The 26,030-nt window shown below is 38.0% G+C and overlaps 1 protein-coding gene and 1 pseudogene across 5 annotated transcripts in view; one reads left to right on the forward strand and one right to left on the reverse strand.

Moving 5' to 3' along the window:
- dlgap1b (discs, large (Drosophila) homolog-associated protein 1b) overlaps positions 1 to 26,030 on the reverse strand; it is a 130,326-nt gene that overhangs the window by 98,734 nt on the left and 5,562 nt on the right. Inside the window, exon 2 of one of the 5 annotated variants that reach the window (XM_072680289.1) lies at positions 20,296 to 20,376. The exons of the other annotated variants lie outside the window; for them this stretch is intronic. The gene's annotated coding sequence lies outside the window, so the exon portion shown is untranslated. The remainder of the gene's footprint in view (positions 1 to 20,295; positions 20,377 to 26,030) is intronic. 5 annotated transcript variants of the gene reach the window in all.
- LOC140556643 (claudin-10-like) lies at positions 12,841 to 21,246 on the forward strand (annotated as a pseudogene).

Consider the following 26,030-nt stretch of genomic DNA (forward strand, 5'->3'; position numbering starts at 1 on the left):
TGAATCTAACCCACAACTCATCAATAGCCCAGAGGTGAGCCACCACTGCCCCACACATGCCCTTATGAGGGATTTTATTCAGGGGGTTGAATAATTCTGAAACAGTAGTCATTAAAGGTGCCATTTTGTTGAATTTCTATTAGTTATGCTATTTATTGTTTTTATTGAAAAGGTCAAATAGCAAGCTGTTCATAGCCTTAAGGTGTATTATATTTGTCTAGTAATTTGCTTTCTTTTACATTTGTAATTCTATGTCCTGTACCTAACAATGTTATTCAAACAGAGCAGGCAAAAATCCAAAAGGTGGATTAATTATTATAATTATTCCTACAACTCACATCACAAAACATTTATACTGCCAAACTGATTCTCAACTGAATCGTGGCAGGTCCTCAAAAGGCTTTATCCATTTGTCACAATATACTGCCACTTTTTTGATTACAAATAATGACGGACAACAGATTAATTTCTTTAATAAAGCATTTAGGAAATTAAATGTAATCAGTTGACAATGCAATAATTTATTCAGTTTTAATTGACTGTTCAGAGGATTCAGACCAACAAAATGGTGGATTGTCAGCGCTGTGTGTTGTGTTACGATGTGTGTGACTTTTGGTGGGAGACGTTTAATAAAATATGACCCTCCAGTGATTCAAATGTTGTCCACCACATGGCACATGCACATACAGGGAGTCTAAATCCTTTTCCCAGTGTGTTTAGTAACCTGACCGTTAAAGAACGGTCCCCCTTTTCCAACATATACACTTTAACAAAACAGTCTGTGGGAAAGACTAGATATGTGATTAGATTATGTGACTAGATGTGGCTTGTAAGTTTTGCGAGGGCGATAAGCAACCACAGTCATATCAAATATAAAATGTGCATATAGGCACCATTATATAGCAATGTAACAGGCTCAATTTAGAGACAATAAAACCCTAAAAGGTCTGCAAGAGCTTCATGTAGTTTCATCTAATTTGATGAGCTAGAGGTGACAACGCAGTGGCCGTGATAAAGGTCTATTAATTTTTTTTGGCTTATCTGGCACAAACTGTACTGTTAAGGCTATTTCAGGCCATTTTAATAGTTTAAATGTTGGCATGCTTTATCCATTTTACAACCATATTTAATGTGTGTTCAGAGTCACTGTCCTGTTGAAACACCCAATTGCATCAATGTTTCAACTGCAAGCTGATGGTTTGAGATTATGCTGAAGTACTCTCCTCCTCCTTTCTCTGAAGTATTCCTCATTAACTTTCACCACCACTGAATTATAAATCCATAGGGGTTTCAAACCTGCACATTCTAGTCAGTTAAATTCAATTAATTGTAATCTTTGGTGTAATTTGTTTGGTATGAGTAATCGTACTCTGATGCGGACAAAAACATTCACAGAAGAACCCCTGAGGGAAGACGATCTTGGTTCAGTCCCAAACAAGCTCTAGATCACTTTGTTTGTCTCGACATCAATTTAACCTTAATCTCAGGCGTACTCTGCACGTTTGAGCTAACCCTGGTATATTTCCTAGGCAATTGCAACAGTTATTAACAAATACTAATTTTCTTAATAGTCCCCGCCATAGGAAACATGCTCACATGGTTGGTAGTGATGCATTTTGATGTGCTTGGATTTTTCCCTATGTGAAAACAAACCTAACTAATGGGAAACGCTTTAAGTTTACAAACCCGCTAACCGATTCTGACAAGAACTAATTTTAGGTGGGAACAAGAGTGTGTATGTAGATTTTTCATCATAAGGATATTATTTTGACAGGGTTTACTTTGACAGAGAAAACCCTCAAAAGATTTTTTTATATTAATAGACATAATAATGCACACTCATTCTTTCTCAGAAAAAAACTTTACTAAAACCGTTTACTTTATATTTTAAAAACATTTTTTTTTTAAATATCTATAGGGTAATAGGGTTGATAGATGTTGAATACAAACGTCAATAAGAGTCTATGGAGTAAATGCAAACAGGGCTAAGATGACATGGAGGAAAAGACAAGGATGAATAATATTAGTTAAGATTACGAGTCTTCTCTACATTTCTCCACCCCCTCTACCACTCTCCCAGTAACTGATCAAGTAGTGTTGGATTGACTGTGACAAGAAAACAAGAGGGGGAGGTGATGTATTTGTGGCTCGTCTGTGCGTATGCGTGCACATACGTTAAAGGAATAATCACATGTGCATACACATAGATTCTCTGCATCTGCTGGCAGCAATGAATATTTTGCCCCAGGTTTATCTGTAATAAATAAATAAATAAATAAATAAATAGTAAACATTTGAAAAAACAGCGGAACTACCCACACTCCAAAGATCGACGTCAAAATGGTCTAACAGTCACTTAACCCCAGTATATGTGTGTGTCAGCACTCAGAGCATGTGCACCAATGTATAAGCACAATCTATTTAAGGTGCATGTTCTGGTTTCTACGCTTCTGTGGGTCAATGATTGTATATCCTCCTCTGATCAAAACCACTTGTAAATTATTGATGGAAGAAAAAAAATTATGTAGTGATACATAATTAACACTTTATGTATGCAAGCCCATGTAGGGCTTTACACTTCAATAGAAGAGATTTCTATTTAATACAGAATTTAACTGTAAAGTTTGAAGATTCTATAACAGCTCAATCTGTTTTATTTTATAACTTAATATTGATAAAATAAAATTGTGCTTGTCCACTTAGTGTTCACCCTGTGTGCAAACTGAACTTTATGTTATTGAAATTGTCAGTATGACAACCACAAATGTTTAACAGCTCTAAATTGGGACAGAGAAGCTGCTTAGCATTAACAGTCACAACAGGAAACAATAAACCAGAAAGCTGAAATTCAGGAAAACAAGTAATAACATTAATGATGTAGCACATGATTGTGAACTTGTGAATTGAGTTGGAAAGCTAAGAAAAGAAGGCGAAACAGCCATTTAAAAAAATATCAAACATTGTTACACAGGCCATTGACCTCATTATTTAAATAAAAATTTGGAAATTGAATTCAACACTTGGGACCAATTTGGGACAATTCTGTCATACATGGTGAGGCACAGATATGGTATGGACATGTACGATTGTCAAGGGAACTGGATAGCTGATGTTTATTTGTGATTTCTTTACACCATTTCCACACTATTATAGCACCACATTGTTGGGACTACATGTAAAATACTTCATATGCACTCCAGAAAGATTTGTTTTCCACACTGGCAAAGAATCTCAACACTTCAGGCAGTAATTTAACTAAAACATATTTGCATCTTGTGCAAGTTGTACAAAGAATCCTTCTATTTATAACTGTGGACACCTCCCACTGTAAACCTCAAAACATACAACTGAACTGTACCAAACCGGACTGAACAGCTATTTTGCACTCTGCCTATTTGCACTATGACTATTTGCACACCTGTACAGATGTTCTTTTCTGTAAATATATTTTCAGCTCTTTATTACCTTTAGTACTTTTTACTTTTTTAATTTATCCCCTACCCTATTTATTGTTTAGTGTCATTTTCCTTTAGTTTAAGACTGTGTTCTGTGTTTTTTGTTACTTGTCATACATGTTGCAAATTCCTTGTATGTGTAACATACTTGGTGAAATAAAGAGATTCTTTTTCTGATTCTGTTAGTTTGTCCAATCACATTTGAACACCCAGTAACAAAGTGGTGGTATCTCCTAAAGCCATTGCAGTATTTGTTAAACCTTTTTAACTTATAGCCATTTGAATGTCTACACTTCAAAATACATATTTATTGCCCAATTCAAAATTAATTTATGTGTACAGCACCCTTCACAATTACCGACACCTCTGGTCAAGATGTGTTAAAGCTTTAAAAAAATATTTTTTTTATTGTAGAAGCATAATCTCAAACTCAACCTTTAACGCAAGTGAATAAAAAAAAATCCCTGATTAAGAAATTTTTTTTTTTTTTTATTATTATTTTTTCATAAGATCACTTGTTCCACAATTATTGGCACCCCTAACAATTCCTAGAAAATAAATGTAATTAAAGCATTTGTCATTTGTACTGGCCTATAATGCCATGGCCTATTTCTCTTATCCACTCTTCAACGTGGGAAAGACAATAGAACACACCATTCAAGCAAGGCAGATGTGTGTCGACCTTCATAAGTGAGGGAATGGCTACAAGAAAATAGCATTTCTGCAGATATTTAAGTATATCTTTTCATGGGACAACACTGACAAAATGACACTTTGACACTGAAACAATGAACGTTGACACAATGAAAAGTAGTAATGAAAAGTGTGTGCATTTATTCAATTTAAATTTATTCTTCCCTCAAAATAACTCAATATACAGCCATGAATGTCTAAACCACCGGCAACGAAAGGGAGTACACCCCTTAGTGAAAGTTCCTGAAGTGTCAATATTTTGTGTGGCCACCATTATTTTCCAGAACTGCCTTAACTCTCCTGGGCATGGAGTTTACCAGAGCTTCACAGGTTGCCACTGGAATGCTTTTCCACTCCTCCATGACATCACGGAGCTGGCGAATATTCAAGACTTTGCACTCCTCCACCTTCCACTTGAGGATGCCCCAAAGATGTTCTATTGTATTTAGGTCTGGAGACATGCTTGGCCAGTCCATCACCTTTACCCTCAGCCTCTTCAATAAAGCAGTGGTTGTCTTAGAGGTGTGTTTGGGGTCATTATCATGCTGGAACACTGCCCTGCGACCCAGTTTCCAGAGGGAGGGGATCATGCTCTGCTTCAGTATTTCACAGTACATTTTGGAGTTCATGTGTCCCTCAATGAAATGTAACCCCCCAACACTTGCTGCACTCATGCAGCCCCAGACCATGGCATTACCACCACCATGCTTGACTGTAGGCATGACACATTTATCTTTGTACTCCTCACCTAATTGCCTAATTGGTGAGCTGAAGAGGAGAGTGCATAGGAGAGGACCCAGGACCCAAGACAATTTAGAGAGATTGTGCAAAGAGGAATGATTGAAGATCTCTCTCTATAGTCTCCTGTGAAATGTTGTAAGAAAACAATGATTTCATTTAAAAAAAGAATTATTTCTTTATTATTATTGGTAAACATCAACATTTTAACTGTTAAACCACAACAGATTGTAGTTTATTGCACCTTCACTACAGTCTCAGCCACTGAACACGTGTCCTCAAAGTGATCGTTAGCCCCTCTGTGGCCTTCCCCATAAGTCCCCTTCTTCGTTAGACATCACCTCTAGTTGCCCAGGTGGTACAACGCAGCTTTCCTTCCCTCAATTGATCCAACAGTGCTCACTTGGATATACTAGCAGGTACATTTTTATTTTAGAGCCTTTTTTCTGATTTGTTGCAAGTGTAACTTTTATCTCCAATTTCTCTAAGGAATGCTGTTAGGGTTTTTTTGTACAGCTTTCCTTCAAATTTAAAGACTGACCACTCGTACTGGAATTATGAGCTTCTTTTACCAAGAAATGTTACCTTTATTAAATAATTTTGATATGACTATTTTCTTACATAAAACCAATGATATTTTAAATGTATTAATTTCAAGGGTCATTCTTTTTTTAAATAAAATGGGATGACACATAACCGTAAAGTATCCTCTGTAACCCAGACTAATCTGATTACTTTAGGGGGGTTGAGTACTTAAGCATAACTTATGAATCTTCCTACCTCTAGAGTCCCCTGATTTGGCCAAAGCCCAGCATAAATGCCATTACAAATTAATCACAGTTTAACTAGTGGTATTATACGTCAATTTCAAAATTAAGAAAAGAGAAAAAAAGATCAAAAACTCATGTCACTGGTTATCCAGCAGATGTCATTTAGTCAATAGAAAATCCTTAGATTAGGGAGAACATTCCATTTAGGGGAGGATTTGAATTACAGTTTGAATTTGTTAATTTCATTCTGGTAACAGCTCATTTCATAAGCAGATGTTTGGATCCAGTGTATAAGGGATTTATGGGTTATTGGTTTTCTATATCAGTGTGCAGTAGTATTGCTTGTGTGTGGGATTGCAAGCTTGCTCATTTACTTGCTCACCCAGAGAACAAAAAAAAATAATAATAAAATAACCTTACTTCACTATATATTATTCTCACGTTTAGCCAAATCTGTGAGCACATTTGGCAGGGAAACAATTTCCTGTGACACACACTATAATATATTTCATGGGACCTACAAGCCTCTACAATGCTTTCATTGCCTCCACACAAGCTGACTCGCTCATTCTGTAACCACCTTATTATGAGGTTTTGACTTTACTACTAAATTCCCATTGAAGCACTAGATAAAAGATACTTCTGTGTACACAGGATGGATTTTCATGCCAATTTTACAACTCCTCAATGCACATAATGTGTTAAATAAGGCTTTAGTAATACTATTCTCTTTTTATTATACAAAATGTAAAAAAAGTACTGGAAGTACCTGAAGTACTGGAACGTTGAAAGCACTTTTCCAAGTATTGGAAGTATTGATTATTTGTTTTAATTAGAACAATTTCAGCTTCAACTAGAGTTCTCCATGATAAACAATGTATTCTGTACATATTCTAATATGTAAGCCATATTCTGCTTTTCAAGGACACTGCTTAAATCAACTGTCACCTAGTATAGTTCATAGTGATGAAATACCTTAAGTTAAATTGATAGCCAACCACGTTAGTAAGTACATCTAAAAATAATAGACATTTTAGTTGGAAATACATTATTGGCAGTTGTATCACAGTCACTGACCCCTTTACATTTTAATTAGGTGTAAGGTCTGTAAATATTCATAAAAAAAAAAATAAAAAAAAAGCACAAAGGAGGAGTACACAGATTTAAGTATCTAGGTATTGACATCTTGCAGGACCTTTTGTGGTCATTCCACATCAACACCTTGCCAAAGGAGCCCCGTCAGCGTTTCTAACGCCTCAGACGCCTAAGGGACTTTAAACTGCCATCCCAGGACAGATATGCCAGACATGCAGACTATGTACAGTAAGTTGTGCTGCACTAATGTATATATTTACTATTATGTTTGTGCATTAGTATACCATTACGTTCGCATGCACAGCATTTAGAAAATGTAGTAATATTAACTGGATGGACTGCTTAAAGACACATTATAATGACTAGGGCACTGCCAAACAAACAGCCTATTAGAGTACTTCTACTTCAAATTTAAAAAATGCATTTAAGTCCATCCATCCAGCTCATTTACCTTGCTGATAGTTTTTCTTTTGAAGGACTGGCTATTTATTAGGAAATTGCTCAGTTAGTACAAGACCTTTGGTTGCTTTAGCGTACTACAATTTGTTAAAGCAGCCAAACAGCCATGTGCCATTTTCCTGCCCCCCCATCCTAATACCCCCCATCCTAATACCCCCCAATATAATCCTCTATTGACACCATAATTGCATGTTACTATTTTGCTGTTTCTTCTTTTTTGTCTACTGCTCTCATTTATACAACTTTCCTCTCTACACACTGTTTGATTTAGCTTTTGCTGTGTTGTAGTAACTGCTGGTGTTATAGAAGGCCATGTAAATGTCACTGTGCCTTTCACCCAAGTGTGTATTTGTGTGCGTTAGTGGGCATGAGTGTGCGTGTGCTCTACGAGGCATGAAATTAAATCTGGCAGAGTTTTAGGGTCTAGCTTCATGCGGTCATCTCCTCAGTTGCCTGCAAACACACAGTGTGTAAGTCATAACTACATCCTCACTCCCTCCATTGCCTTTATTTACAGGAGACAAAAGAGGTGCATCTTTGAGAAATATGAAACTTATGACCGGTGCAATCACGCTTCCTGTATTTCACAGTATTTGGCTTTCATTTAAAATAAAGATTCATATTAATACCATAGAAAAGCTCATACTGATGGGCAAACATGTTGGTGATGGGCCTAAATGTGATCTCTGAAGGTCATTTAAATTGAAAGATTTTCTTTATCCTTTTGTCCATTCTCTGCTGGATTTGAGTTATACAACACTTGAAACACTGAGAATTAGGAAAGTTTTTCTCAACAGTGGCTCTTTACCACAGCCCCGCCCTGAGTAGAGCAAATTGCGAGTCATTTCTAATAAAAAGGGAAGCAAGCAACCCTGAATTAACCAATCTGCTAAATGGGCCTGAAAACAACCATAGCTTGTAATAAAAAAAAACATATCCAACAAGCACTTGTTTCTGAAAATCTAGCATACGTTATGCCTACATAAAGTGCATTGTACTGGTTAAACTGATGTTTGTTATATCGACCTGACTTGCTCATGTGCTCTCAAATATGATGCTTTATTCTGTAAACATGTGTCATTTGAGCTTCATTTAGTTACGACACACACTAACGGTAGGGATGTCACAAGAACTGATAAGTCAGTCCCAAGTCAATACCACAAATTAGACTCTCAGGCACTAAAAGTACTGAAAAAGTAATTTGTCAAAGTAATTTGTTTCTGAACAGATGATTAATAAACTTGCATGTGTCGTCCACATAAAATGCAAAGGAAATAAGAAGAATGCTTAATCCCAGAAGTTCAGATCTGTACACAGAATTCAAAGTGAGTGTTTCGTCATCACCTGAAATGTTACCGTTACCGTTTGTAAAATGCATTCAGAAAGACAAAACTTTATTAAATAGTAAAAAACAAAATGCATAATAAGTATTCAAAAAATGCATGTAAATTATGTTTACTGCATCACTGCTCATAACAGTACTAGGCTATTCACACACTGTGTATTAAGCAACCTTTGTAGATTTCTTAAAGGTTATATGTCAAAGCTAGATTTTCTGTTTTTCCAAATAAGTTTTTCTGCTTGTTTCTAAATGTGCAGGATGAGTACCACTGACACTCTGCATTATAACAGGGTGAGTGAGTTTCGTAACAGTATTGTTTATTTTAAAAACTTTAGGGCTACACGCAACTGTTCCTGAACATTATTTTGTCGTGTTATTTATTACACCTTGGCTATTTGCAAAATACATTTGAAATGCATTTAAGTTTATATAATTTAAAAACTAGCAACAAATTGTCTGCAGCGTCAGTAGAGAAAGCTTTGTCTTGCTGCTGTGATTCCAGCGATGGTTCAACTGCTTTACTGTTCACAAGTGTTTTGACACAACAGAAAACATGAGTATTGAGAAAGAATTGAAAGGTTTCAAAACACCAGTTATTCCAATGCGGTTTAGTTTACCACTTTCCATGTGGTTTAGTAAAATCCAAACATTCTGATAACATAAAACATGATGCAGAGAAGAGTATTACAAATAAAATATTTGCAATCGAGCTGATAGTGCCTTTCTGCATTCTGCATTTTATATAAGATACCTCCATCTACCTGGCTGTTGTATGACAACATATCAGAATTGTTAAAGATATCTTTACACATCTTGTGGTCTGCTCTCTGGCTGAACTTGCTAGGACATTCTGAACTGTTTTAAAAATGGTCTCCACTTGTAAATTATTATCTGAAATCTTTTTAGATGGTCCAATTTCCCACAAGCACTCTCTGATACAATAAAGAATTAAAAGTGCTTCTTATGGTCCTGCTACATGTTTCACAGTTTTTCACAGCAAGTAGGTATGACCCCCATGAAAACTTATGCAGTCTCTTTCTGATTGTTGATGCTGTACTTTGATATCAACTGCCGCAATAGCTACCCATGGATGTGATGTTTTGGATTGTTGGAGACTTCTTTATGCATGTTATGGCCTGCTCTTGGACTACACTTGCTTGGATGGCCTGACTTATCCATGTTGACCGCAACTTTATTTCTGAAGGCCTCAATGAGCTCTTTGGATCTCACTTCGATGATACTACTCACTTCAACAGCAGAGCTAACTAAATGTCTGAGGTTTAATTCTCTCTTTCAATGTTCTAGTCATCTGTAGCTGATGCGACTGCATGGAGGAGGAGCCGGTTTTATGATTTTAACTAGTAATACATTTGAGGGTTTCCTAACTATTAATTAAATATCTATCCAGCGGTTGAACAAGGAATGCAGTGTTCTGTGACCATGCTAAGATCTACTGAAAATCCTACTTCACAAAATATGGATAAAAAAATATGGGTCGGATACATAGGCAACAGAGCCTTTCATCTCTAGTCATGACTTCCTCTAGGCACAATCTTTACATAGTTACAAGGTAGTCTACACTCCCTGTTCAGGTGACACACAACTGCCTTGTCTGTACATTTTTTACTGCATTCTAAATACTATAATGCAATTGAACTGTTTGAACCCCAAAAGGTCTTAATGGTATAAGTAACACCATCAACTACACCTTATTAACTACACTATCAACTACAACAGCATGTTTAATGTTACCATCAGTCACATGCACATATAAACTCACTACTCTAGTGCCATTAGTAGGCTGTGCAGTGACACAGAAGCATTTTCCCCCGCCCCATTTTATTTAAATACCACAAGAATACCGAATTTGTAAAACAAAAGCGCTGTGATTGAGGGTATGGTTACACCCCTACTATGCTCATCAAAAAAGGCAGATGCTTTGACCAACTGTACCTCCAAACCAAAATATAAGGAACGTTTTGAGGAAATCATGAATTTTTGAAGGAAGTCATTTTGATACATCTTATTTACTTGCTGTGTCTATCCTGCTGCTGACCTTAAACCCTTACACTTACACTCAGAGCCTGTAAGATTTTGAGCGGTGAGCGATCATTATCTGCTCTGAAGTATTACTACACACCACGACATCCGGCCTACTTTTAGCAACAGACGATCCCCATTAACCAGCGCTTACACAAATCTCTCTGCCTTAAATAGGAAGTGTTGAAGACATCAGAGGATGAGGAGAAAATACAAACAAGATCTCAACCAATCAACAACACAAAAGGTAATTACACTGTGACCGTGACACTGGTTTTAACACTAGGAAGTAGGGTTGTAGTTGACTCAGAATTCTGTTGGTTGTAGCGGATTTTGTCATTTAAAATAAAGATTCAATTATTTATTCCCCCATACAGGGGCTTTTAAAATCTGTAAAAGATCTGTAAAAACTGTTCAATGTCACAACATGTCTACCGGCACGCCCCAGACACCAGCAAATCCACCAGGGCCCTAGCTCCTTCTTGGGGAAAACTGATGAATGTGGAGTCCCATTACTTCTCTCTAGTCCCCTTTTAGTACAGAAGGAGGAAACTGGAAGAGGACTCTGGTAACTCTTAATCACTTGCCCATCTCCTCATCCACAAGCCCTAAGAAGAGAGAGATGCCATTTTGTCTGAGCATGTGTCTAGGCCAGACATATTAGTCAAAACCTCTAGACTGGCAGCTGAAATGCTCCACATAGCCTGCCCCACTGCCAAGGGGACCCAACAGGAAGGACTGTGTTTAACACTCACAAACAGGAGAGTGAAGCCTTCTCTGTGACTTACTTGGATGCTAGCTTAATGCCAAACATGTTTGGCGCCTGCTCAAGCACCCACAGCAAGCACCAACCGCTGGAAGATGACGAATGTACTGTAGAGAACACTGTACTACTGTATTTTAGATAAATAAAATATGTATTTATAAGAATAAACTCTCAATTGTAACCAGGCAAAAAACAGACAAAAATTGTTCATTTAAAATGTTAATCTAAATCTTACTCTAAAATGAAATAAAGCTTTCAGGTTTTACAGATAGAAAATAAAAGTAGAATAAAATTCTTTGGCCAGCCCCAAATAAATGAAAGTCATTAAATATTACTACAAACAAACCCAGAAATAAACAAACAATGTGTATATCTGCAGTATAAGTTCAAGCATCTTAGAAATGTAAACAAAGGAGAACAAACAAAATAGACATACACACAACTGTGGTCAGGGGGGAGGGGAAAAAAACAAATCACAAGAAATCCCCTTTAGTGCATTATTGTCTCTGAGGGCAACTTTTTGGACCAGACTTTACCCTACTACGAATACAAGCAAGGATGACACGCATGCCCAGGCCCGGAGGGGCTAATCGGGAGATTCTAGGGGAACATGCCGATCTTCGGATAACTTTATATAGGTTCTAACGAATTATATAGGTTCTAACACCTCAGGGAATTCTGGTGAACTATAAAAAAAGGATCTTCCTTCTATATATTGAAAATGTAAAGTTAGACACTTGGGGGTAAGAAAAAAGGCCCCAGAGAATATTATTGGCTTGGATCTTTTTTTTTTCTTTTTTTTTTTCCACCAGAATTTTACTGACTAGCTAGCATTCACATTACATGCCAGCTGTCATGACTGTTTGCGAGAATCATGCAATATTTAGACAATTTGCTAGAAATGAGTTTCAGTTTTGTGTAATACACAAAACATTCAAATTTGTAAATGTATGGCTTTAACAAAGGAATCATGGCATATTTCATGTACTGCTTTCAGTCTGATAAGAGCTAAGAAACAACTACAATATAAGCAGCAGGTATTTTACTGTTTTGTATTTTATGCACTACTATGTAAATAAGGATCATCAGTATTTGCTAGTTTATTTTAAAGAGCTAAGGCTTTGAGAAAGGACAAGATACAGAATCTTTAGGCTGTTTTTGGTCACAGCTTCAGCCCTTATGACAGGCTGTGCTATAGCAGTAATGTCTTTTCACATAGTAAATGGTAATTAGAGAAACTGCCCCCATTAGAATTATGAGCTCAGGTATAGTAACTTAGAGCCCCCCCCTCCAACAATAAGAAGCTGCTTATGGTGCAAAACCAACTGCTTACTGTGTAAAACTGTGAATGAGGAGTTCAGATTTGGCTATTTGTGTTTTTTTTTTATCTGAGCCTTGATAGCAGTTTGTGCACATTTTTTTTTATTACATAAACTATTACCTATATCTGCTGTTTTAATTGTATTACAAGACTTGAAAAAAATGAATCACACAGAAATGATGTATATGGAGATTGGTTGCTTCATTTGTTGTCTTTGTGGCTGGTTACTGAACTGTTCTACTCTGCCCACTGAGTACTGGTGAGAGAAGCTGTTGTTACCACTGTCAAATATTTTTCCAATCTGTGGATGGACTGTGTTTCTTACACCACTGGTGTGTCCGACTGCAAATATTACCCATCCATGATAGCACTGCCAGGTAAAAACAGTATACAGTTTGACCACCAATGTCAGATGTTTTTAGATTGGATTAGACAGTGCAGTGAAGTTCAGCAACTAGTTCACCACTGTCTCTTAAGTTTTCTTGCATGTGTGCCGTGCCCTGGCTATTGTCTCTGTAATCCTGGGATTCTGGGGAGCTGTGCTTGCTTTAATTTAAAACTAAGATTGGAGGTTCTGAACTTGCCAATGCCAGGGTAACTTTTGCAGCTGCCCTGACCTATATGGCGTTAGGTATGATGCCTTCAAACTTCATTCCTGTTCAATTCATAGTAAAATAATTCCAGAAATGATGCAATGCTTTTTGTGCCACAGGGTTCAGTGGTATGATACTGTACTCCTGGTGGGGCATAAAACACAGGTGTAATATGTGGATCCAAACTACAAGCCACAGAAGTAAGCTATTTTTAGATGTGGTGAACATGCCTTCACACAGAAATTTAAATTTTTACTTTTCTTGAAATTAATGTAAAGCCGATTGAAAAGTGATGTTCAAGACATATACTAATGCCATTAAAACATAATTGCATTTACTTTGATTTCCCCTCATTTTTATATATATATATATATATATATATATATATATATATATATATATATATATATATATATATATATATATATATATATATATACACGTTTAAAACACCCACACTTACGCTTTAGCAGGCTTATCATTAATAAACACCCTTTAACCTGAAACCATCAGTTATTTATATTTGTTAAATAATCTATTAAATCTAATCTGGGTCTGATTGTGATTGTTTGACCAAAAATCTAAATGCAGTCAATAAGCAAAGAATTTTCTTTTTAGTTTTTCTGTAATTTTTATTTTATTTTTTTATGTGATCTACTTGTTTAACCACATAAGCAGGTCTATTCAGAATTGCATAAGAACTGAAGGTTTGAGGTAAATGTTGATGTTTTAAGCATGTAGTTTGTCTGCGGGTGAACTATTAACTATAAGTTTATAAGCTTATTATTATTATTATTATTTCCTATACAGTGGCATGTACATGTTTGAGTTCACCTGATTAATGTCTGTGCACAGTGATGAAAGTTAAACTAATTGTAAATTCTTTATTTAAGCTTTAGATTAGTTTTAATTTTAGATTAGTTTTAATTTTACCATTTCTAAAAGGTAAAAGGGCCTGATACAAAAGTTTGGACACCTTGCATGGTCTATACATATAAAATTGTACAATAACATTTCTTAAAATGTTGAAAAGACTTTTATCTGTAAATTATGTTTTTTGAAGATCAGTTGTTACTGTGAACAATTCACAGTTAATAACATATTTTGACCAGGGGGTGCCCATACATTTACATGCTACTCCATATTTCCAAGAGTTTATTCTCAGAATAGTAAAATGAAATTTCTGATAGGTAAAGTTTATAATTGTATAATTTTTAATGCCGATATTAGCTTGATAGAAATTAAAGGTAAAAGGGCCTGATACAAAAGTTTGGACACCTTGCATGGTCTATACTTAGTAACACCTCCAAAGATTCCTTTGTAAAAAATGATAAAACTTTTTTCATGGTGCTATTTTTTTTCACTTTATATTTGTACAAAACAAAAATTGTACAATAACATTCCTTAAAATGTTGAAAAGACTTTTATCTGTAAATTATGCTTTTTGAAGATCAGTTGTTACTGTGAACAATTCACAGTAAACAACAATATTTTGACTAGGGGTGCCCATACATTTACACTCTACTCCATATTTCCAATAGTTTATTCTTAGAATAGTAAAGTCTATAATTGTATAAATTTTTATGCTGATATTAGCTTGATAAAATTGAATTTTAATGTAAAAACATCTTATTGAGTTCCAATGACACATCACTTTTTTCCAGGCAGCATGTAACTTTTCAAGTGTTAGTCATAGGCATACTACAGCTACATCCACAATTCAACTTTTCAGAAGAGCTAAGAAGCAGTTGTTATTAATTTACCTACAGTGCTTTGGCATTTTAACTATGATGTCAATACAATGTTTTAAGAACCAAAAAGTAGAAACTGTTGCCAAAACATCCAACTTTGTAAACACTGGATCCTCCATTCAATGCTTTGTCTAGCTTGTATCCTTTTACATTTGTCATTTAGGAATGCATAAAAACCAAAATGTATGTTTGCTCACTAAAACACAGTAAAATAACAGGTTGTTTTTGTTGGTAGTTATAAAGTTATGAAGTAATTAAGGTTTGGGAGAGAGAGAATTTGCCCAAATCTCCTTTCCTTCCTACACGTTTCTCTCTCAACTTTTTTGTTTTGTATCATGACATTTTTGCTTAACATCATTACCTCATCTCCTCTCCGTTTTTAAAAGCACTGCACATGGAGTGGTGAGGGCTGAAGATTTTGTTCATTCTTCAGATTTGAAATGTACATTTACATTTACATTTATGGCATTTAGCTGACGCTCTTATCCAGAGCGACTTACAAGTTTACTCATATTACAGAGGTGGGCCAATGTAGTGTTAGGAGTCTTACCCAAGGACTCTTATTGGTGTAACACAGCATAGTCACCCAGACTGGGAATCGAACCCCAGTCTCCCACATGGTGTGGTAGCTCAGTGGCAGGTAGTGGTGTTATCTGTTGCGCCACGCCAACCACATGTAGGTGCAGCAGTGTTCATAGGCTGGGGAGGGTCATCTCTGATTATAGCTGGAAGTGCTGTTATGTGTTACTTCTCTGGAAAAGAGGTAAGCCCTGTGCAATATTTGAATAATGAATGTACAATATCCACAGGCAACAAGATGTAGCAGGTCATAATGATGACAAAATGCTATTGATGACCTGTGACAAAAAGGATCCACAATATCACTTTGCAATCCGAATATAGTATACATACAACCAAAATGTCTTTTGAAAGTATGCCATTCATCGCGTTGCAAGGAAAAAAGTTCAGAGGCATCCGCAAAACTTGATGTCTGCCCACTGTACAACACAACTCTGTCATTTTCTTGATCAAAATAGAACCCGAAATAATAGCCATTAGACAAACGCCACGCATAAATCGTGTCTGTGTCTTTCAAGCGCATTTTTGTTCTTGCTAAGATCGGCCATATTTGTTTGGGTGCATCTGTGACAGAAGCCATGATTATTACGGCTATCTTCTAACCCTAACCGCCACACAAACACTGACCCTTTAAATCCTTCGGCCTACAGGGCCTGTTGAATGAATGGGTGGAGACTTATGACGTTGCATACTCTGATTTGCTCGATTGTATGTATCTCGGTCACCTGATTGGGCGCCTTTTTAAAATGATGTTACAGAATCATTGCGTGTAATATGTAATTGACTCGTAAATAAAAGTCTATAGATCTCTGATCAACTCTCTCTCACGTGGCACAGGATGGGTGTGGCAATGGGTAACAGATGTCCGAAGGGATATCTATATTTTGCTGAATCAGGGTCTAGGTTCGTTCGGACCTTTTGACCCCGGCTAGGCTTCCCTTGTTCACACACACACACACACACACACACACACACACACACACACACACACACACACGGGCACAGGCACAGGGGTGGGGTGGGGTGTTGTGGTTTGGGGGGGGGGGGTGAGGGGGTGTTTGAGTAACAGATGTTGAAAGGGACCTGTCAGATAAGTTTGATGAATCAAGGTCTAGGTTCGTTCAGACCTTTTGACCCCGGCTAGGCTAGGAACAGCATTGGTATGTGAGAATGGATAACAGACCTGTCAAATAAGTTTGATGAAAAGTGCCCAGCTATCCCATTGGACGGCAACACAATAGGCGGGACTTCCGGAGGGAGGGATATCCAGAAGCGGGACTTCCGGTGAAAATGCACGCTTTTGATTGGTCGAGGGAGGGACATACAGGGGGCGTGGCTTGATGATGTGGCATGATCTGATTGGTCGAGACGACACGTCAAAACTAGTTTGATAAAGTGTCTCCTATATCTCTCTCTCTTACACTTTGCCGCATCAACCTAACCTCACATGGCTATGACTATTCCAGCCACATGATTGGCTCGGCATGATGCCATCATTTGATTTTCACAATGTCTGTCAAAACATGGACAAAATGAGTTCTTAAGTCATTTTATCTACCATGTCTTATATTTTAATAAAGAAAAATAAGTTGTTTTTTGTTTTAATACCCAGCACTACACCCACATATCCATGGCCTTTTCACAGAGCCAGTTACCCAATCTCAGCCTCTCTCAAAGTTCATCTTTGGAGGGAAACAAGGTTTACAAGAACCAACAAACATGGTGCTCATGCACAGTTCACCCCTGGGTCCTTTAAACAATATTAAAGGGGTATCGGATGCTTTTCATCATACACCCACCTGCATTCAGGGGAAATGCAACCATACAGACTGTGTGGAAGCCTGCACATGTGCTAGAGATGGACATTCTCTTTTTTTAACTCCTGGTACTTCCTCATTCCCAATACAGACAAGGGCTTACACCCATTCGGGATTTACATATGCTTAAACACTTGATAGTAAAGATTCATAATGTTTACACCACAACTTTTCCATCTCTCCCGGGTTTTTGCTGTTCACTTTGCCTCCAAACAGCTGCAACAGACAAGCTAAGCTAACAGGTATGTGTCATGCTTGCAGTAATATAGACTGGTCACCACATCTTTATTAAAAAAAGTAATCAACAAAATCGCTGCAACAGTGCAGACAGTACTAGCCTTGGGACAATATATGATCTTTTTTTTTTTTGACATTGCCTTTATGTAACTGTAACTGACTTTTTACAAGCATCCTATTCTATGATAAACAAATTATTTGGTCCTATGTAACAAAATAATACAGCATCTGACCACACGTAAATTCAATCATTAACTACCAACTACAGTTACAAATGTACTTTTTAAAAACACGTAGAACGTAGAGATGCAGCCTGGCAAAGAATACTGGGTGCATGCAAATAAACCCAACTCCGCCTCATGTGGCTCGTACAGAAGGAGGGTCACCGCATCAGGCAATATATTGGTTTCCAACCAGACAAACCCGGAGAACTGTTAGATATAAACAGTGTTACATGCCATCTTTGTGGAAAACAGATCACCACTAAGGGTGGAAATACTACTAATATGCAAGCACATATCAGGGAACATCATTCAGCTCAGTATGCTAAACTGGGTTCAACCAATAGAGAAGACAGTTTCTCGAATCAATCGACAATCACAAGTGCTTTTGTGAAACGTACAAAATAACAAACGTGACAGCGTCAGAGTTACCAGTTATATCATGAAGGGTCTGCTGCCATGCAATGCTACAAACTTTGAATTTGCAATACAAGCTCCCAAGTCATAAGTACTTCAGCAAGACAGTGGTGCCCAAGATGTATAATAATGTTTAAGCTGAAGTTGAGTGTTTGAAGTTGAGAGCAGAGTTTTATTCACTGACAACAGACATGTGGTCAAGTACAAATATGACTTCATACAGGTCACTGACGCTACACATTATTTCACCGCAGTGGAAACTTGAAAGCAAATGTTTGGAAACTCTGTTCTTTCCAGACAGCCACAGTGCAGCCCATATAGCTAAGGGTCTTCGCTTTGTACTCCAGGACTGAAATCTGATTAAGGAACAATTAACATGCATTACAACGGACAATGCTGAAAATATAAAGTCTGCTGTGAGAGACGATATTGGATGGCAATGGTTAAATTGGGCATTACCTACATCTGGGTGTGATGAATTCAATTAAGAGGCAAAGACAGTACACGGAACGAGCTCTGGGTGTATGCCACTCGATCGTTGGATTAAGTGGGTGTTGCTGAAAGCTCAACAAGAATAGTCGCTTTAAACTCTTTACCAAGGACACGCACCAGGCCTGCTTCACTTGCTTCAGGCTGCAACATGCCCAGGCAGCATTGAACGACCCTGGCTTTTGCAAACACTGAAAAGTCTAGCAGCAGGCTGGCATGCCAAGTCAGGCGAGGACCCCCTCATATCAGGCACAGGGATGTTAAGAGAACACTTTGGTACAAAGTCAATACCAAAATTATGTTATACTTCTGTATAAAGCAATGCAATCAGCAGCCAAACCTGCCTTCCCCTCTTGATTTTCTCTTAGCCAATAACGGGATGTGACATTAGCTGCGCCTCTACTGACTTCTCAGTTGGCATTAAAGGCCTCCAAGGCTGGTGGAGTTTCTCCGCTCTATGAACTTTCTATTGCTCCAACCGTCAAAAACAACCCAAATTGCCCACCAATGCTTTACATTTGAGATCTGCTCAAATTCAGTGAGAAAAGATGTAATTTGTTGTGTTTGGGCACTTGTAGAGACACAGACCTTGCTAAAGTGTTTCAGCTGTGACTGAGTGACTGAGACCCATTCCTCCCCTTCATGCTGATCTCAGGCCCGGAGAGAGGGAGAGAGATCACATCACTTGATGGCTGCTATGGAATTTAAACTGGATTTAATATCTCTAGATGAGTGAATTTTAGATTTTTAGATGTAGTTTTTTTCCAAGCTGGATTACTTACTGGGAACCGGCAGAAATTTAGAAAACAAATCTAAACCTTAGTGTTAAATCCAACCTGTCGGTCACCTGGTGTGACTGATGTAGAGCAAAACTTAGTTGTAGAAGAAAGGCTGCAATCTTTCGATCCACTTCCACAGCTAGAACTAGAGAAAATGATTTCCTCTTCAAATTGCATAACCTTGACACTCGATGCAGGAGAAGATAAATGATCTTGCCTCTGATCAAGGACGAGTAACCCTACTAGTACTACTCTACCTCAATGCAGCTTTTAATACAATAGAGCACACTATCCTCCTAGAAAGATTAGAGAATGTGGTTAGAATCACAGGAAAATGTAATTAGTTTGTAAAAGTAAGAGGAGCATCTTTAATCCTAATGTGAGACATGGAATTGTAAGAATTATCACTTACATTATACATGTTGCTACCAGGAACAGTTATAAGCAACATGGCAACTTCTCTTGTCATGCAGATAATATACAACTTTATATAAATCAGCCAAACCTGATGACCAACTCAGATTTAAAAAAAATTGAGCGTGGTCAACACTCTTGGGTTCAAAAGCCACAATAAATTATTTGATTTTGGTGTCATAGCTGATTCAGATCTATCATTTGACCAACATACAGCAAATATAATTTGAGCAGCTTTTCTACATCTTTGGAACATCGGTAAGCTAAAAAATGCCTTATCCCTACATGAAGCAGAAAAATTAGTACATGCTTTTGTCACCTCAAGGTTGGACTACGGCAACGCACCATTGTTAGAATGTCGGTAAACTTGAACTTCAAAATGCCACAGCCAGGGTCCTCACTAAAACAGAAAATGTGTCATCAGTCCAGTTCTGTCAGCTCTGCACAGACTTTCATTTAAATTCAGAACTAATTTGAAAATTCTTCTATTGGTATATAAAGCCCTACACAGCCTAACTCCTGAGCACCTACAAGATCTCATTTTCTATTATACGTCGATGATCAACTATATAAACAGATTTTAACGGCTTGTGTTAAATCATATCTTTGAAAACATGTTGTCTTAAAACTAACAAAGGGAAGTAGAGTATGTGTGAAGCCTGCATAAGGCAGTTGTGCAACATCTCCATACTGAAAACTCTATACTGGGGGAAAGAGACTGGCCATCCTGTCCCCATCCTGTCCCCTGTATGCAGCAAAATTAAATAAATAAAAAAAATAATATATCAAATGGGCTCCCCATTTATATGGCTAGTGATGATTGCGTACAACTGGGACTGTATATAATTAAGACTTTCTTATGCCTTAGATCAGTACTGTGTTTGTGAGTGGAAACAAAACATTTTGGCGTCACAAACAGTTTGCAAATACAAAACTTTCCTTTTGAATCCTGACTGGCTGACAGGGGAATTTACTGAGCTGCTGAAAATGTTTAAACGCCTGCCGGAGTGGAATGAAACCATTTAGAATGATAGGAGAACATGAAGTAAGAAAAGGTGGAGGTACGCCAGAGTACTGGTTTATAACGTTAAAAGATGAAAAACGATTACATATATGGATGAACAGGGGCCCAAGTCTGCCGTGTTGCTGGTATGGCGTGCAGCCGTACCACCATGAAGCACAAGCGGAAGGCTGGCCCAGTACTATTGCATCGAAACGGGAGGCTCTCCTAAGGTCCGGTCGAGAGCTGTTCCCGCCAGATGTGAATTAGTGGGTATATTAAGCATGTGGCTGGTCTCAACACAAAGCCGAAGAAGTAACGAGACAGAAGGGGGGATGGAGTGCGTAATCTAACCCCAGCGGGAAGAGTTGTTACATGGAAAACAAGTAATGGAATAACTTAGTGAGTGAGGTTTAAGTGTGGAAGGACAGTCAACATAACGGTATTTGGAAAGGTCTATAGTGATGGATGCAGAAATGTATGCCAAAGGATGGAATGATATGGTGAGAAGATGAGTATGTAAATATCAACTGTTTGTGCTTAAAGTGTGTTTATTGTAGGAACATTGCGGTGGCGGTGTCGCTTCCTTTTGGGAGGGTGGGGCATCTGTGAGATTGCCTGAACCCCCTCAACCCCTCAAAGTTACCAAACCATCTATACTGTTGAATTGTTCTGATCATAATAATAATCATGGTGTAGTATATGACAGTTAATAGTGGTAAAATTGCAGATTGTTAAGAGTCCATTTAGGTTTTAACATGGTCATTAGACAGGTAGCAGTGGTAGGAGGGTGTGCCACTGGTCTGGCATGGGTGGTAGTGGGGGCGGGGCCTGCTGGTCAGACTGGTAGGTGGCAGCTGGTCTGACGCAGGTAATCTTCCAGCAGGTCAGGCTGGGTGACCATTTACTCGGAGAAGGTAAAGAGAGATAGTTCTGACAGAATTTATGGAAAGCAGAGAATGTTAAGCAGTATCAGAGTGTGTCTGACTAACAGTCTCAGAGCCAGAGGGTAACCCTGAATTTTGTAGTCAATACAGAATTTAACTGGGAGCCAACGAAGTGCTGATAGAACTGGACTGATATGGTCAAATTTTCTTGTTTTAATGAGGACCCAGGATGCAGCATTTCAAAATAGCTGAAGTTTATTGAACAACCCGACAAAAGTGCATTACAGTAATCTAGCCTTGAGGTAATAAAAGCGTGTACTAGCTTTTCTGCAACCTGCAGAGATAAGGAGTTTCTTCGTTTGTCAATGTCCCTAAGCTGCATAAAGGCTGTCCTACTAATATTAGCTATATGTTGCTCAAATGATAGATCTGAATTGAATAGGACACCAAGATTTTTAGCTGCTAGACCAGGAATACTGGAAGCATCAGCCAAGTCTAACATTAAGTCTGATAGTTTATTTCTAGTGTCTTTTGGACCTAAAAGGAGAACCTTGGTTTTGTCACTGTTAAAAAGAAGGAGGTTGTGAGACATCCAGAGTTTTAGATCTTTTACACAGTCCTCCATTTTCTTTAATCTAAATTTATTGTCAGGTTTGGCTCATATATATAGCTGTGTGTCATCTGCATAACAGTAGAAATTAATGTCATGTCTGCTTATAACTGAGCCCAGTGTTAACATGTATAATGTAAATAATAGTGATCCTAGAAGAGAGCCTTGCAGAACTGCATATCTTACTATTGTGTAATTTGAAGATAAATCTTTTATATCACAAACTGATGGTGTTCAGTTAGATATGATTTGACCTACGATAGGGCTGTTCCTGTGATTCCAACCATGTTCTCTAATCTTTCTAGTAGAATAGTATGATCTATTATATCAAAGGCTGCACTGAGGTCTAGTAGGATACTCTTCACTAGGACTGTCTCCGTGCTATGATTGGGTCTGAATCCAGATTGGAATTTCTCATACAGGTAATTTTTACTCAAGTATAGGCAGAGTAGTTGGGCCACAGCTTTTTCTAATATCTTGGAAGTGAACACAATCAATGGAATCGACAAGCTGGAATCGACGGGATACCACACACAAAGCCCTACGGACACTGGCATTCTGGATGCCACAAACGGTGTAAAACAGAACAATTGGGACTTACTTCTGGTCTACTGATAAAAATGAACAATAGGTCTTGGTTCACGCCATTCTTAAAAGTAACATATGATTTACAAGATTGTGACTTGACACACAAAGACATGCTATGCTCACTACGAACTGTTACCAGAATCCGCATTTTTCTGTCTTTACAGGATTGTGTGAACAGGAGCACAAACCTTTGCAGGGTATTTTGCACGAAATAGGTCTGCATAAAATGTGCTGTCACTGTCCATTCCCATACGCACCATATTCCAGGTGCTTGATGGGTTTACATCTGTCCAGTGTACAGGTGGTCTATTTGCAAGATGCTTTCTTACTACCTTTCTGCAGATTTAGTCAGCCACTGATTGTGCAGGTTCTCCTACTTAGAAAGATGAGAGAAGTCTGTAATTTTCTTCATATGTACACTTTAACTATGAGAGACAAAATGAAAAAAAAAATCCAGGAAATCCCACTGTAGGATTTAAAATAATTTTTGTAAATTATGGTGGAAAATAAGCATTTGGTCAATAACAAAAGTCCAACTCGTACATAACCTTTGTTGGCAATGACAGAGGTCAAATGTTTCCTCTAAGTCTTTGCCAGGTTTGCACACACTGTAGCTGGTATTTTGGCCCATTCCTCCTTGCAGATCTTCTTTGGAGCAGTGATGTTTTGGGGCTGTTGCTGGGCAACACAGACTTTCAACTCCCTCCACAAATTTTCTGTCTAGGCTACTCCAGGACCTTAAAATACAGAGCCACTCCTTTGTTGCCTGAGCGGTGTGTTTGGAATCATTGTTGGAAGTGTTGCTGGAAGACCCAGCAACGTTCCATCTTCAATGCTCTCACTGATGGAAGGAGGTTTTGGCTTAAAATCTAACTTTTATTCTTACCTTAACACGAATCAGTCGTCCCATCCCCTTTGCAGAAAAACAGTAGGTATGGTCTTCTTGGGATACAACTCAGCATTCTTCTTCCCAAACACAAGTTTTTTTTTTACCAAAAAGTTTTATTTTGGTTTCATGATATTCTCCCAATCCTCTTCTGGATCATCCATGTACTCTCTGCCAAACTTCAGACGGGCCTGGACACATATTGGCTTAAGCAGACACGCCTGGCACTGCAGGATTTGAGTCCCTCTCGGCATAGTGTGTTACTGATGGTAGCCTTTGTTACTTTGGTCCCAGCTCTCTGCAGGTCATTCATCAGGTCCCTCCATGTAGTTCTGGGATTTTTGTTCACCGTTCTCATGATCATTTTGACCCCACAGGATGAGATCTTGCGTCTTCCATTTTCTTACAATTGCTCCCATAGTTGATTTATTCACACCAACCTGCTTGCCTTGATTGTAGATTCACTCTTCTCAACCTGGTGCAGGTCTACAATTTTCTTCCTGGTGTCCTTTGACAGCTCTTTGGTCTTGGCCATGGTCATGCCATTAATCCAGGGAACAAGGACAGAAAAGCTTACAGGTCTGTGAGAGCCAGAAATCTTGCTTGTTTGTGGGTGACCAAATACTTATTTTCCACCATAATTTACAAATAACTTCTTTAAAGTAGGAGAACTTGCACAATCAGTGACTGACTAAATACTTTTTGACCCCACTGTATTTAGTGCAGTGATTTTTATTTAAAAGTTCTGTACTTTATTCAGTTAAACCAGACTAATTTCACTGTTTGTAAGGAAACATGCAGCTCAGATCAGTGTTATTTAAGCACTGATCATATCCTCGATCTACTTTAAAAAATTTTAAAAAAGCATATTGTGTATCATAAGCAAATGTAATCACAATACGATAAAATATTGTCATGTTGGCCAGCCCTACTGCACTCAATTTAATTTATAGGAAAGACAAGTTATTCTGGACTACACACCCTTGTATTGCAGTGCCACATCCATGATCCACAATATAAACTGATTTTAATGGCATGTGTTTAATCAGATCTTTGAAAACATGTCTTAAAACTAACAAAGGAAAGTAGAGTACACGCGAAGACTGCATGAGGCAGTTGTGCAACATCTCGATACTGAAAAACAGGCTATTTGGTTAGTTACCTAGTAACGGGGGTACCTGGAGGACTTTTTTTAACATAAGGAGGACTCAGAACGGTGTTTGTGATTGAAACTTTCTTATGCTTGTGTTCATGATTGGTAAATTGTAATCAGGTTTAACTGTATGATCAGTAATAACAAACCTACAGTTTATACTGCTCTCAGTCTCCTCTCCTCTTAATTTCTACTATTCCAATAAGTTAAAACAAAACAAGTCTGGCATAACAGTTCAAACAATGTTCGGGACTCAGACGCAGTCTCAACCTTCAAGATTAGGCTTGTTTAGTTTAGGTTTTTATAATTAATGTTTCCCCTTAGATAAAGATTCTAGATCATAGATTTAGGATGGAGGGAAATGTGGTAAACTGAGATGCTGGTGCAGTCATCCCGCTGCCCACCTGCGATCACTTAGGTTTGCGGATGGTGGCGCAGATGAACACCATTTCAGAATGCCCCATGTCTATTACCTTCTGGCTCTTTCCTTTTGATTAAAGTCAAATCTGCTGGAGTAGTTAGCCACACTGTGATAATGTTTACATTCTCTCTACTCCATAAGTCCAATCAGAACTAATTCTAAAAACTGACTGCCGGGCTCTCATATTACCTGCATCATATTACTGCCATTAGTGAAATGTTGACCCAAGGAGAATGGGGGAGCTGCTCAGACATCTCGACATAGGGGAGAGCGAGGGAGACAAGGTAAAGACCTTAAAATTCCTAGGCATTCACATCAGTAAGGATCTCACCTGGTCTTACAGCACATGCAAATCAAGAAGCACCGGCAGTGATTGCAAGTACAATCACAGCTAAGAAAATACAAAGTCAAGAGTGTCCTTCCCAGGTCAAAACATAGTCTACTATGGAAACAGCACAGCCCAGGACAGGAGCCCTCCAGTGAGTAATCAAAACTGTCCATCTAAGGAG

The sequence above is a fragment of the Salminus brasiliensis genome, chromosome 5 (genome assembly GCF_030463535.1).
Source record: "Salminus brasiliensis chromosome 5, fSalBra1.hap2, whole genome shotgun sequence".
NCBI classification, from domain to species: domain Eukaryota; kingdom Metazoa; phylum Chordata; class Actinopteri; order Characiformes; family Bryconidae; genus Salminus; species Salminus brasiliensis.